Here is a 13206-nt window from a genome sequence, read left to right on the forward strand (position 1 = left end):
CTCTTCCACACATGCAAAAACACTTTTTTAAAAGTACGCAAGCCTGTGTTGTTTCTCCTTTGAAGGCCTTGTTTTTACTGCTCGCCAGTCAGCCCAGCAGTGTGCTTTCGACATTAAAAGCTCGTCTTATCTAAAATGGGCCTCTGAGCATTCAAAGAAGCCATCGTCCTGCTTTTACTGTAACTTACGCCAGGGATAGGAGAGGGAAAAAAATGGAAAAGCTGGTGCTCCCGTACTCCTTTGTTGCCTGATGATTTCCAGCTCCGTGCTGCATCAGCTCTGAGGAGCTCAGGACTACAGAAGATCCTCTTGAAGACACAACATCAACCATGCAGAAAGTAACAGGCATGGTTGCACAAGTGCCGAGGGAATCGAGAGGTGTTTTTTTCCAGGGGTGACAAAGTAAAAAAAGACGATACTCACTTGGCAAGAAGTGGTGTGAAGACCCCTGTGTTGCATGTCTTGATAGGCCATCCAAATTGGAAATGGCAGCAAGTCAGAGTGTCCAGATTTTTAGGAGAACTCAGTTAACAAATTATACTAAAGAAATTAGATTCTTAAACTGGACTCCAAAATAATGTTCCTAGGAGCTTCATTTGAAACAGTTTTCACTTGTTCAATGATTTTTGCATTTTTCCATTGCATTTCTGTCTACAATTGTTTAATTTCACACTTTGTGTTTGCCTTTACGGTCGATTTGAGCTAAAATTTTGGTTTGTTTTGTCCAGAAAAACTCCTGATCATGATTTCAATTTCAAATGTTTTTCTTAGTTTTTACAATTTATTTTCACATTTTAGTAGTGAAGTAGAATCGAATGATACTTAAGAATACATTTGAACTATTTGTCATCTGCTATAGATAATTTAAAAATTCAAAAATTGGTTAAAAATAGATAATATTAATTAACATTTGAGACTCTTTGTGATTAAGGGCTATACAAATGAAAATGACTTGACTTAGTTGTTATTTTTATTTGGAAATCAAAAACAATTGAACATTGCTGAAATTGTTTGCCAATGAGTTGTATTACATTGATGCTTGGAAAGAATGAAAGGGAGATGTTGGAAGAGGAGCAGAAGGAAAATCAATGTTCCAGGAGTACACACACTCACACTGCAATAAAATTGTGGTTGCACTGGCAGATATGTTTTCCCATTTCAGTTTTTTTTAATGATACATTTAATTGTTTGTTTGATACATTAACAATAGGAAATGGTGCCCACACAACCCTAGTTGTTAAGGGATCCAACCCACCAACCATACAAGAAACCAACCGGTCATAAATACATACAATTGCGCCATCTGGTGCTAAAACTGCATCTAGTTACTGAGTGTAGTCGTTGATTGCTTTGCCGGCTGGCTGCCAATGTTTTTGTATGCATTGCCGGGCTGCTACGCACTTCAGTGCTGGACTTTCATTAAACAAATTGAGCATCTGTTAAAAAAAAAAAACGAACATCTGGAGGAAACAATGAGCATATGCTGGGTCAGAAGAGCTGTGGACATAAGTTGAGCGGGTCATGACGCGAATGTCCCTGTGTGCTTCTGGTTAAAAAAAATCAAAATATAACTTAAGGTCATTTAAAAACAAAAGGATTCAAAAAAAACATGACTGAAATAAGTGACTTTGCAAAAGAATGAAGTTATAAGCGGAGGAGCTACACAAGAAACCTCAATGTATGGGACGGGCTTGGCTCAAGATTAGTTGCAATTATCTAGCCCTCTCACAAACAACATTATGGTTATAAGTAGATAGATAGATAGATAGATAGATAGATACTTTATTCATCCCCTAAGGGAAATTCACATTTCCAGCAGCATCCCTGAGCTGAGAACAATACAATAATAAAGCCAAAAGAAAACAATATACAAATACCCAGTGTGACGTGCAAATGCCCACTTTAGCATGTTATATAGATTAACTAAATAGTGCTACACATAATGCAGTAAGATCCAATGTAGGTGGTGTGGTTTAATGTGGGCCTTTACTCTGCCGGGTGGAGTTAAAGAGCCTCATGGCATGAGGAAGAAAAGAACTCTTCAGTCTGTCCGTAGTACAAGACAGTGACAGCAGTCTGTCACTGAAACTGCTCTTCTGTCCGGAGATAATGCTGTGAAGCGGATGCGATGGATTGTCCATGATTGACCTCAGCTTTTTCAGTGCCTGTCTCTCAGCTGCTGTTGTTAGGCTGTCCAGCTCTTTGCCCACAACAGAGCTCGCTTTCCTAGCCAGTTTATTGAGACGAGAGGCATCCTTCTTCTTGATGCTGCCTCCCCAACACGCTGCCGCATAGAAGAGGGCGCTTGCCATTACTGTCTCATAGAATATTTTCAAGTACCTTAAAATATGAAAAATGCACCATCTTTGTGACAAAGACTAAGCTTTCCCAACCTAAAATCAAAGTCCGGTTGCAGTATGTGAAGAGGTTGTAGGGTGAAAAGCACGTTGGGGTATGGCAGTGACGGGTGATGCACACTGTGGGGAAGAAATGTGAAGGTCAGCCAAGACGACTGCTTAGGCATCTGCAGTCACTTTGGGCTTTTTCTCTGCTATATCAACAGCAACAATAATTGTCAATGCAGCCTGTGATGAGCAATAATAGGCTACATTACACGCGCTGGCGAAGGTAATGATGCACATTGGAAGGGAAGTTCGAGGTCGATGCAGACGCTAAGTCAGCGTGTGTGCACGAAGCGCCCCGACCAGCACCTCGGTATCCCGTAATGATCAACAAAAAAAAGCAAGAATTATGAAAAGTGCTGACTTTACTTTGTTTTTCACGACATTAAACACTACTAATGTGAACATCATGGAGAACCATAGAAATCAGTAAATATATATTGCTGGGAAAGTGTATCCATAAAATATTTTTTAGTGGACATAGTTGCAGATGAATGTTATGAATGATTCCATGATCATTCAATGATTAATTGATGCAACCTTATTGAAAAAAGGAATCACAAAACATTCATCCCAATTGGATTCAATAAATTGGATGAGTTTTTATCTTATGAATTAAAAAGGCAAATATTGGAGCACATCCCAGCTATCTTCGGGCAATGAGCAGGGTACACCCTCAACTGGTTACCAGCCAGTCGCAGGGCACAGTGGGACAGACAACTCACCTGCTCATTCACACCTAGGGACAATTTGGACCGGCCAAATTACCTGACATGCATGTTTTTTGGAATGTGGGAGGAAACCAGAGTGCCTGGAGGAAACCCATGCAAGCGCGGGTAGAAGATGCAAATCCACACAGAAAGATTTAATCGTACCTCAGAACTGTGCCGCAGAATTGCTAACCACTCAGCCGCCATGGCACCCAAATGTACATGTTCATCTAAACTATTACCAACTTTGTTGGGGATATTACTTTTAAAAAGTAATGAGTTCTAGGTGGTCACTACATCTTCCAAAAAGTAACTGAGTACCTGAATCACTCTATAGTAAAAGTAACTAGTGACCAGTTACAAAACTGTTGTATGTCAAAAGATTTGAACTTTTCTGAGCAGTATTCGAGTCTGTCGAATAGAGAAGAACACACAGGCGTCATGATTGACAAAATGAAGACACTTGGGGCAATCGTTTGGCGCGCAGGAGCGGGCTCTCTGATTGGCTGGTACTCTCCTCTTAAGTTGTCAGCGCCCAGAGAGTGTCAGACCGTACTTGTGTCTCCCTGTGTGTTTTGCCAGATTCCAGTACCAAAGACCTTTCCTGTTTGATTCCTACCTGCCTTCGGTGTCGACCTGTTTCTGCCCCACGCTTACGACCTGCTCTCCTTCCCTGGCTATCGACCTGCCTGCTAAGCTGTATCGATTCTGCCTACCTGTCACGGAACCGCCATTCCGTCCAACGCCGCTAGCGACCGACAATCATCGGCTTCCTAAGCAAGCTCTGTCAGCTCAATCCAATAAAGATTCCTTTAAAACGAATGCAATTGGGTCCAAGATTCCATTCTGGTTCCTGACAACAGGTAGTTGTGTTATATTTATTGCACCTCACCGGCAAAAGATTTATCCTTCACTTCATGTGCAACAAAGTGAAGGATAAACAATTTAATAAAATAACAATCAGCAATAAACCATGTAAGGTAAGTTTAATAAGTTAAATGGAAAAAAATGGGTAAATACAATAACAATAGTTGTCCCGTCAACTGACTAAACAAGGACAATTACCCACATCTTCATTCACAACACTTATGTCTTCATCTGGACCTGCAGGGCTCAGTACATCAGTAAACAAAAGTTCTCAACTTCCTGTCAGGTGACAGGAACTTCCTGATAGACAGCCATATTAAGCCTTCAAACCCAAGCAAGCAAGCAAAAGTTTGTCAAGCAAGGCTTGATGGATCTAACAGCAAAATCGTCAGATTGACAGTCAAACGCAACTGGTAGGTGATTGGCTTTATTAAGATACTTGCTTGTTGATGAATGAAGAAATGAAGCACTTTTATTTAGCTTTTAATCTCTGAAGTGGAACATGTGTGTTCATGTTTTATTTGCAATCAGTTAGTTAAATATTTCACTTTTCTTGGTACGTAGTTTTACTGGCATGTTTATTTTGAAGAACTAAATAGTTATTTGAGTTACTTGCCTTCAAATTTAGTTGACCCGATGCTATTTGTACTTTTTATTTAAAAAGGTTGGTTTTCCGCTCTTGTGTTCAACCTGATTACTGCTAACTCCCTGTTAACCCGCTGATAAATCCCTTTCAATTCCTGTCAACCTGGAACGCCTTCATCACCACATTGAATTTCAATAACAAAGTCCACATTCCAAAAATCACAGCCGGCAAAATAAACGGAAAATGATACCGGTACTTATGGTTTGATGCAGACCTGCAGAGTCCAGGTCCCGTTGAAAGTAACCCAAGGAAAAAAGTGTATATTTCCAAAGGTAAGTGTGGGAAAAATATATCAGATGAACACATTTACTCACGCAACTCCTTTTTCTTTAACCAACTTTTTACCCCCTCTTCTTTCCTTGTCTGTCCCTTACCTTTAGCGGTCCCCAATTAAACTCGGCACCCCGCGTTTGTTTCGCCCCTCATTTTTCGTTCACCCGTGCAAAACATATCAGAATAAGTGTCTAAAATAAATACAAATAAATACATTACAAAAATATACAGTTGCAAATACATATTATACATGGGTTACACATATTTACAAAGAAAGACGGTACACCGAGAGAGTTTTCAAAGCTTTGATAATAATAATATAGCTTTGACAGGGCAGTTAATGGTAGCAACACATGAGCGCCGCTAGCGGTCGTTAGAAACATTACATAAATTGGCCGCATCACTGAATAAGCCGCAGGGTTAAAAGTTAGGGAAAAAAGTAACGGCTTATAGTCCGGAATTAACGGTAAATGTAAACGGTTTGCGTTTATATAGCGTTTTTTAAGTCAATGAAGACGCTTTACAAGCGCTTTACAATGTGCCTCACACTTTTCCATTTACATACACTAATATACCGATAGCAGCGTCAGCCATGCAAGGCAACTACCTGCTTATCGGTGGCATTGAGAATTCGGTGTCTTGCCCAAGGACACTTCGATATGTAACACGGAAGAGCTGGGAATCAAACCTGAGATCTCTTGATCCAAGACGAGCGCTTTACCTCCTGAGTTACTGCTGCACACTGGCTTTTCAGAAGCATAGACTTACACTACATATGGATGATTACAACTGTTGCAGCCACTACAGTGGAACCTCGGTTCTCGACCATAATCCGTTCCAGAACCCTGTTCGAAAACCGATTTGGTCGATCACCGAAAATCGTTTTTGCCATTAAAAGTAACGTAAAATCATTTTAATCCGTTCCAAATCCTTGAAGGCTTACCATGAACGTAAACATGAAGCCAATCGTACGTTCGCGTTAGCGTAATCTTCCGTACGAAAGATTACGCTAACATGAATGTGTAAAAATAAAAAAATCAGGTCGTTTACACGTCATTTAGCACCGTGGTCTCCACAACAAGTGGTGAGCGGTTAAAGGATAAAGAAAAGATTTATGAATAGGATTTCTTACCTTTGTGGAGGTCTGCAGAAGCCATGCTCCATTCCCTCGAAAAAAAGGGAAACTCGCACATCTTCTTCATATTTTGCTATTATTTCTTTCTTAAATGCAATAGTTGTACGCACTACTCTTCTTTTTTCACCTGTAGCAACTTTGTTGCTTGCACCGCCCTTCTTCCGAGGCATAATCAGGGGTTAAAACACTCCGTTCACCGATATTCGAAACAAAAGCAAAAAGAAGTGCGCGGTCACGTGACAACAGTTCTTCACGAGGGGTGGGGGCAATCTACACCCGTACGCCGCTCAGCTTCGCCCCTAGCGTACCGGCGTTCGAACTCTGATTTTTTTGAACAAAAAGCGAAGCAAGAATTTCTCGAAACGTTTGTTCGAAAACCGAGGTTCCACTGTATATATGGACTGTAGCGTTTTGTCTGTGGGAGCTGAAAGTCAAACGGAAATGTACTGGTGAAGTCTGTCTTTACACATGAGGCTTTATAATGACTAAACCGGTGTTTGTGTGTCTAATTTGTCTATGTTCTCCAAGTCCCACATTGCTTTGCAGCATTAAAGGATACCAGATGAGGGAAACTGTGCATGAGACACTAAGAAGTTACAATAATGTGTTTTATGCTAACTAATAAACATGAGCAATCGCAAGAATACTACATTCCATGATTGGTTGAGGGTTCGCTTACGATTAACAGTCCTTTGACACAGGTTCAAAATTTCATAAAATCTATAACCTAGCTTTCCTTTGCAGATGTCGAAAATCTAAATTGTATGGTAAACAGAAAAATGACATAAATCTCGTACCGTAATTATGGTAAATGCGCAAAATCTTGGCAAAATACTGAGTTTGATTCAAAACTTTGCATCTGGCACTTTTATTTAGGACACGACTCATCTTATGTTTTTGTAAGAGTCCCACAAAGCCTCGTGATAACACAGGGCCTGATGAAAATCTCCTGTTTCAGGGACAAAATATATCTTCAACAGGGACGTACGTTTTGACAGCCACACGCTGTTTCCTGTAATGGGAAGTGACCCTCCCTATCTGTGACAAGCCGACCGATGAAGATTGCTTCTCCTCCCTGCTGTCTGCTGCAGTTTGATATTAGTTTATTAAAGCTGCGATTACCTCAACTCCTCCTGTTGGCCACAGGGTTTTAGGGGGTTACCTTAAAAATGTAATCTGATACATTTAATGGTTACTTGTTGAAAAATGGTGGAAACATTTGTTAGCCTGATGGCGCCCATCCGTCTCGAGGCTGTCAGTGCCCAAGACGCACAAAGGAAATGGTGCCCCTACAACCCATGTGCTTAAGGGATCCAACAACCAGAAAACCAAACAACCAACCAATATGATAAAAAAAATGTAATATTGAAGTAATGTTACTGGATTACTTTCAATTACTCTTGGATTACTCCAATACCAAAAATTCTAATAAAATACAGCATAAACAATATAAATAAAATTACTAACTTTTAAGATGAATGAAGGATGTAACCTTACAATATTGGAGGAAACCAAGGTGAAGTAGTTGCTTGTAGTCCGACAAAAAAAGTGCTCAAATTATAACCACAATGCATTGTTTATAAGGCAAAAAATCAAAATTTCTCTTTCACATGGCAAAAGAAATCCTCTGTTTTAGTTTACATGAATCTGTCATTAAGACCCCAACACTTTTAAACACACCAACTGTTTTTTTACTCAATGAAGTGGGGATTCCAAATTGCTTGGGAGTATTCAGATTTACGATGCTAAGTAAATCATTCTCACAACATAACAGTGACCAAATAGTGGATTTTGAATAACAATTAAAAGCAAAATACCAAAAGAAGACAATCACTCAAATACACTAAATGTCCCTGAACACATCACTAGTGAACAATTTCCCTTCCCAGTGCCCAATAAGCACACGTTAGCAGCCTCACGAAACTGCAGGCATGTGCCAAGTCAATAAAATGAATGCTAGATTGAGTAATTTTATAAAAAGACTCAAAGTAAAGTGCTTTTATCCGCAACACATTTTGAAAATCATACATTGGTGCCGGTCGGTACAGTCTGCGAGACTGGACATGGTGAATGTAAACATAGCTAAAGCCAAAGAGGAAAAGAATAAAACTAGTTAAAACGTACACCCAACTGACTTCGCTATTGCCCCCTGTAGTATACAAAATGAAAATGCTTTAAAATAAAATTGAAATCCTGCAAAGTAATGCTTATTTTTACAGAATATGCCTGTAATTTGATTGTCTTTTTTCTGTAAATGTAATGGGAAAAAAAATGCATTTTTTTAATATAACGCAGTAACATGGTCGGCCACAGTGTGAACTCTCGAGTAATGTACATGGCTGACGTCCGTACATATGCAAAAAAAACATTATTTGGGATTGTTTCGCTGCATGCAATATGGGCAATGTTGCCGCCTATATCACACTGTTTTCTGAGTGCAATGGTTTGGTAATCAGATTTCTTGTGTACGTGCGCATTTCTCTAATCAGGGATATGTTTATATACCAAACCTATGTGGGATTTGTAGTACAGGGACAGAAGATGCACGCAACACCTGGCTTACGTTCTTAATAATCTTTGTTTATGTATCCAGGACATTTCTGTTTTTTTCTCCCCTCCAACAAAAAATATACTGTCCAAACATAGTGTATGTTATAGTATTTGGGTATGTGTATATCCTTTTGGCCATTTACGTACAGGCATATCTCATAGAACCATGAAACAAAGCAATGGACTTCGGAGAAAACAAGCACGACACTTGGTTAAATTTGGCAGGTGACATGAATTACAAAAATTTATTTAATGTAAAAACTTAGATGGAGAAACGAAAGTTATAAGCGAATTTATTGCACTCATGCTTCGCTCCCTTCCAATAGGATTATGCCCAAACACATGTATACGGGGTAGTTTTTTGTCTTTAGGCATCTCATCTCATCTCATCAGCTGCACCGCTTATCCTCAGTAGGGTCGCGGGGATGCTGGAGCCCATCCCAGCAATCATCGGGCAATGGGCAGGGGACACCCTGGACTGGTTGCCAGCCAATCGCAGGGCACACGAGGACAGACAACTCACTCGCTCAGTCACACCTAGGGACAATTTGGACTGGCCAATTCACCTGAAATGCATGTTTTTGGAATGTGGGAGGAAACCGGAATGCCCGGAGGAAACCTGTCTATGATGACTTTATCAGTTATTGGATACGATAAAATGCTATGGGCAGCAGTAGCTCAGGAGGAGGTGTCGAAGTGTCCTTGGGTGAGACACTGAACCCCCAATACCCCCAATAAGCAGGTTAGCGCCTTACATGGCTGCACAGATCACGGCCGCTATTGGGAAATGTGAAGCACAATGTAAAGCGCTTTGGGAAGTCATTGACTTAAAAAGCACTATATAAATGCAGATCTTTCCAATGCACATCATTTCTATTGAATTTCAGTTGTTCAACGTGATCATTAATAGCAAGTTTTAGTTCAGATTTCACCCATAATGTTTAAACATATACACACAAGTTATCTGTCAAGCTTAAATTTCCTTACTCAAAACATTTCCCTCACACACCTTATACTGCATGTTTTGATCAACTATTAATATTCGTTTGTATTTCAATCATGCAAAATAGAGGTAATATCGGGCCCGATCTGAGTCGCGGGTATATACTGTAAACCTGAATTCACCCCAACCCGCTGGATTAACTTGATGTGATAACCAAGCCCAAAATCAACCGGAAGTTTTCATTTGCTGTCAAAGTAAACACCAAGCTTTACTTCTGTCGTGCGTACTTAAGCTCCGAACTGAACTACAGCTTTCGGCTGAACTATGCAGCTTGGGGCGGAGTCCCTCAAATCAATTTCTCTGCAAGTGCAGCGCCAAAATGAACGTTTCGGCGCTTGTAACCTGAAAAATTTGTAAGTAGAGGCGCCTCTACCCATTTCGGCAACATGCAGCGAATGAAACCGAAGGAAACGACAAGACAAAAACAAAAAGAAAATCATATTCCTCCGATTACAAGCTGCAAATAGTGAACTACTTGGTCGAAAAGCAGAAATAACGTTTCCAAAGCGTGTAAGCTATTGGCAAGAAGCGAAAATGACGTCTGATGTGAGGGAGGTGGAAGGAGGAAGCGAGGATAAAAATGTTTTTGGAATTAGTGATTTGGAGTTAAACTTAGTTTGGTAAGCATTTTATTCACCTAAATAATAATTAAAGTTAAAGTAATTGCATGCTGCGCAGAACCTCCGCGGAGGAAAAAATGAAATAATAAAGAAACGACGCGAGAGTTTTAATGACATTTTAAGAGTTTTGGGTCAGGTTCGAGTTGGGTCCAGGCCCGGGCCAATGATCTTACCTCTGATTATAAAATGTCATCTTTTTTTAACCAAATTGTAAGTGATGAGGAAGTTTATTTTAACTATACAGTTTATATAAATTGAAGTTAATATCTAATGTTGAGGAGCTGAAATTCCAAACAAAAAGGTATCAAATCAAAAATTTGATTATAAGAATTGTTGCAATTTAATTTGATAATTGGTTACAATCTCAATCAAAATGCAATGAACATTTTGAAAAATAAATCACACTCGTGTTTTATATTAAAAAAAGGTTAAATCTGTTGTGGTTTGAAGGGATACTAATTCTAGGGAAACATTTCTAAAGGTATTTTTTACTTTAGCACAACTAGGCTCATTACCAATAAAAGCACATTGCCTGGAGTCAAGAACAGAGACTGCAGCATCCTTCTTTGGAACTGTTTATCTACAGCTAAAACTGAAGCCTTAGACAAGATGCAGTAAATTAGGTGCAGTTCAAAATAGAAGCCAGTTTTGGCACAAATCATTCAGGCTTTTGCTGGCGTAAAACATGTCAGAAGGATCCGTCTAGACCTTTTCCTTTAATGGCATCATGTACCATTTGTTAAAAACACACCAGTTTGCTGTATATTTAAATGAAATCCACATTTTCCCTTTATTTTCTCCAAATTGACGATTCAACCTCTGGATTCCATTATTCCCTGCAATTGGCAGGTGTCCAGTCCAAATAATAGCCCTTGTATCGCCCAAAGTCAGCAGGCATTTGCTGTAGCTCACCCTTGAACAAAATGAGGACGACAGAAAACAACACACTAAAGCCCAAATGCCCAATTAAACATAACATTGCACAGTGTCTAATTGCCACTTGACACGCGTGTAAGCCCGCCAGGGTGTTTATGCAGCGTAAATACAACGGCATCCGCCCACACAACGCACGCCTTTTGAAATGTAAGCGGGAAGTGCCAGTGATTGACAAAATGAAACCCGACTCATTTTATCATTTTACTTCAAAGCGCTTTGTTTTACATCGAGGCGATTGGGGGGTTCTCTTTGCGTTTGGTGCTGGATACGGGCCGGGCTGCTTCCTATCCATCACGGCGGCAGGCGATGTTATCAAGGACTTCCCTAATGAAAGTGGAGATGTAATCTGAGGTGAATACTGTGTCGTCAACAGTTATTTAGAAGCGATGGCTGAGGTACTCCACGGTGGAAAAGATTGGAAAATTTTTCGTTGTTTCTGCTTGGTTGGTGAAGTCGCATGACGAGTAGCGGTAATGCTGCATCAGAATCATAACTTTGTTATAGACTATTGAGAAACGGATCACCCAAATTTCTTTGTGTGTGCGTACAGGTGCTTGGAATTCTTGAAAACGCTTGAATGTTAATGTTGTGTTTTCAAGGATTTGAAAAGTGCTTGAATTTTGTGTGAGTGTTTGTAAATAATAACGGTTGCCATGTATCACTACAAGTCTGCTTAAAAATGACGCCAACTGGAATTTTGATGAAATAACTTAAAATTATTGCATGATCATATGCGTATTGACCCGTTTTTGTTCAAGTTAATCAATCAAAGTCAAAGTCAGCTTTATTGTCAACTCTGCAGCATGAACAGAGAATTGGAATTATGTTACTCAACACTCGGGAGCGACCCAGGACCCGCTGGAGAAACTATGTCTCTCGGCTGGCCCGGGAACGCCTCGGAATCCCGTCGGATGAGCACGAGGAAGTGGCTGGGGATAGGGACGTCTGGGCTTCCCTTTTAAGGCTGCTGCCCCCGCGACCCGACCCCGGATAAGCGGAAGACAATCGATGGATGGATGGATTTTAGTATAACATGAGAGAAAAAGGTGAGATGGTTGAAAGGTCAGAGCTGATGATTTGCTTTTTTGGGGGGGAGGGAAGAATCGGAATAAAATTGATATCGGAGTTTTAAGTTTTATTATTTGTTTTATAACTTTCTAATCAAGAGGGTGAATGATTATAGAGTTTCCAGGAACTTCCAAGCATCCTAACATTCCAAATTTCTTTTAAATACATGTAATTGAAGTCGATCTAGCTGATCTCTAGCTAAAACGCACTGCAATATCCAGAGCGTCAGGTCATCTTCAAATGCCCACTTTCAAATCTATGTAATACTATACGAGGCAATGAATATTATACAGCAGATGAGCGGACTAATATGCAATATTGGTGGCCTGCCAGACACGCCAATGCAGCTGTAATTGCACTTAATGAAACGAGTGCCGTGGTAAAAGATGGCGCCTTTCCTCTTGCTTCGCTGTGCTAAAGTGCTAATGTGACTCCTCGCTATTGATTTAGCCTTTGCTTTTATTGTTCCTGACTACATTAGTTTAGTACGCCATTATTCATATTCATGCTAGAGTGGGCGCTCACCGTATGTTCCCAATAGCATATGGAACAGTTGAAGGTGTATGCATGCAGTAACTCATTAGTTGTTTTGGAGGTAATCAAGTTGTTATGTGACCAAAAATGACAATTGGAGAAAGAGAGAAACTGCTCGTATTACACTGCAAATATAATAAACATTTTTGAGTGAAATGTCATTTATGAACTTTCAGTCTAGCTGAGTGGTTTGGCTTGTTGCCCCTCCCAAAACCCTTTACAATGTGCTTCACACTAACCCATTGACACACAATCACATACCGATAGCAGCAGCAGCCATGCATTTAACACTGAGGAGCCGGGAATCGAACCTGCGTGACCTCTTGATCCCAAAAAGAATGCTTTCCCTCTGGAGTTACTGGGCGGCCTCAATAGAATGTTTGAAGAGATACCACACCTTTTAACATTTTACTCCATTTTATATGGTTATCTCGAAATCAAAATAGTCCCAATGCCACCAAT

General features: G+C 40.1%; 1 protein-coding gene across 2 annotated transcripts in view; it reads left to right on the top strand.

Moving 5' to 3' along the window:
- Positions 1-4285: 4285 nt before the first annotated feature.
- zc3h12aa (zinc finger CCCH-type containing 12Aa) overlaps positions 4286-13206 on the top strand; it is a 128946-nt gene continuing 120025 nt past the window's right edge. The window contains exon 1 of one of the 2 annotated variants that reach the window (XM_088328043.1): positions 4286-4392. The gene's annotated coding sequence lies outside the window, so the exon portion shown is untranslated. The remainder of the gene's footprint in view (positions 4393-13206) is intronic. The other variant, XM_088328042.1, reaches the window with a different exon arrangement.

This window comes from Urocampus carinirostris, chromosome 2, assembly GCF_059441175.1.
Source record: "Urocampus carinirostris isolate Australia breed hairy pipefish chromosome 2, RoL_Ucar_1.0, whole genome shotgun sequence".
Lineage (NCBI taxonomy): Eukaryota > Metazoa > Chordata > Actinopteri > Syngnathiformes > Syngnathidae > Urocampus > Urocampus carinirostris.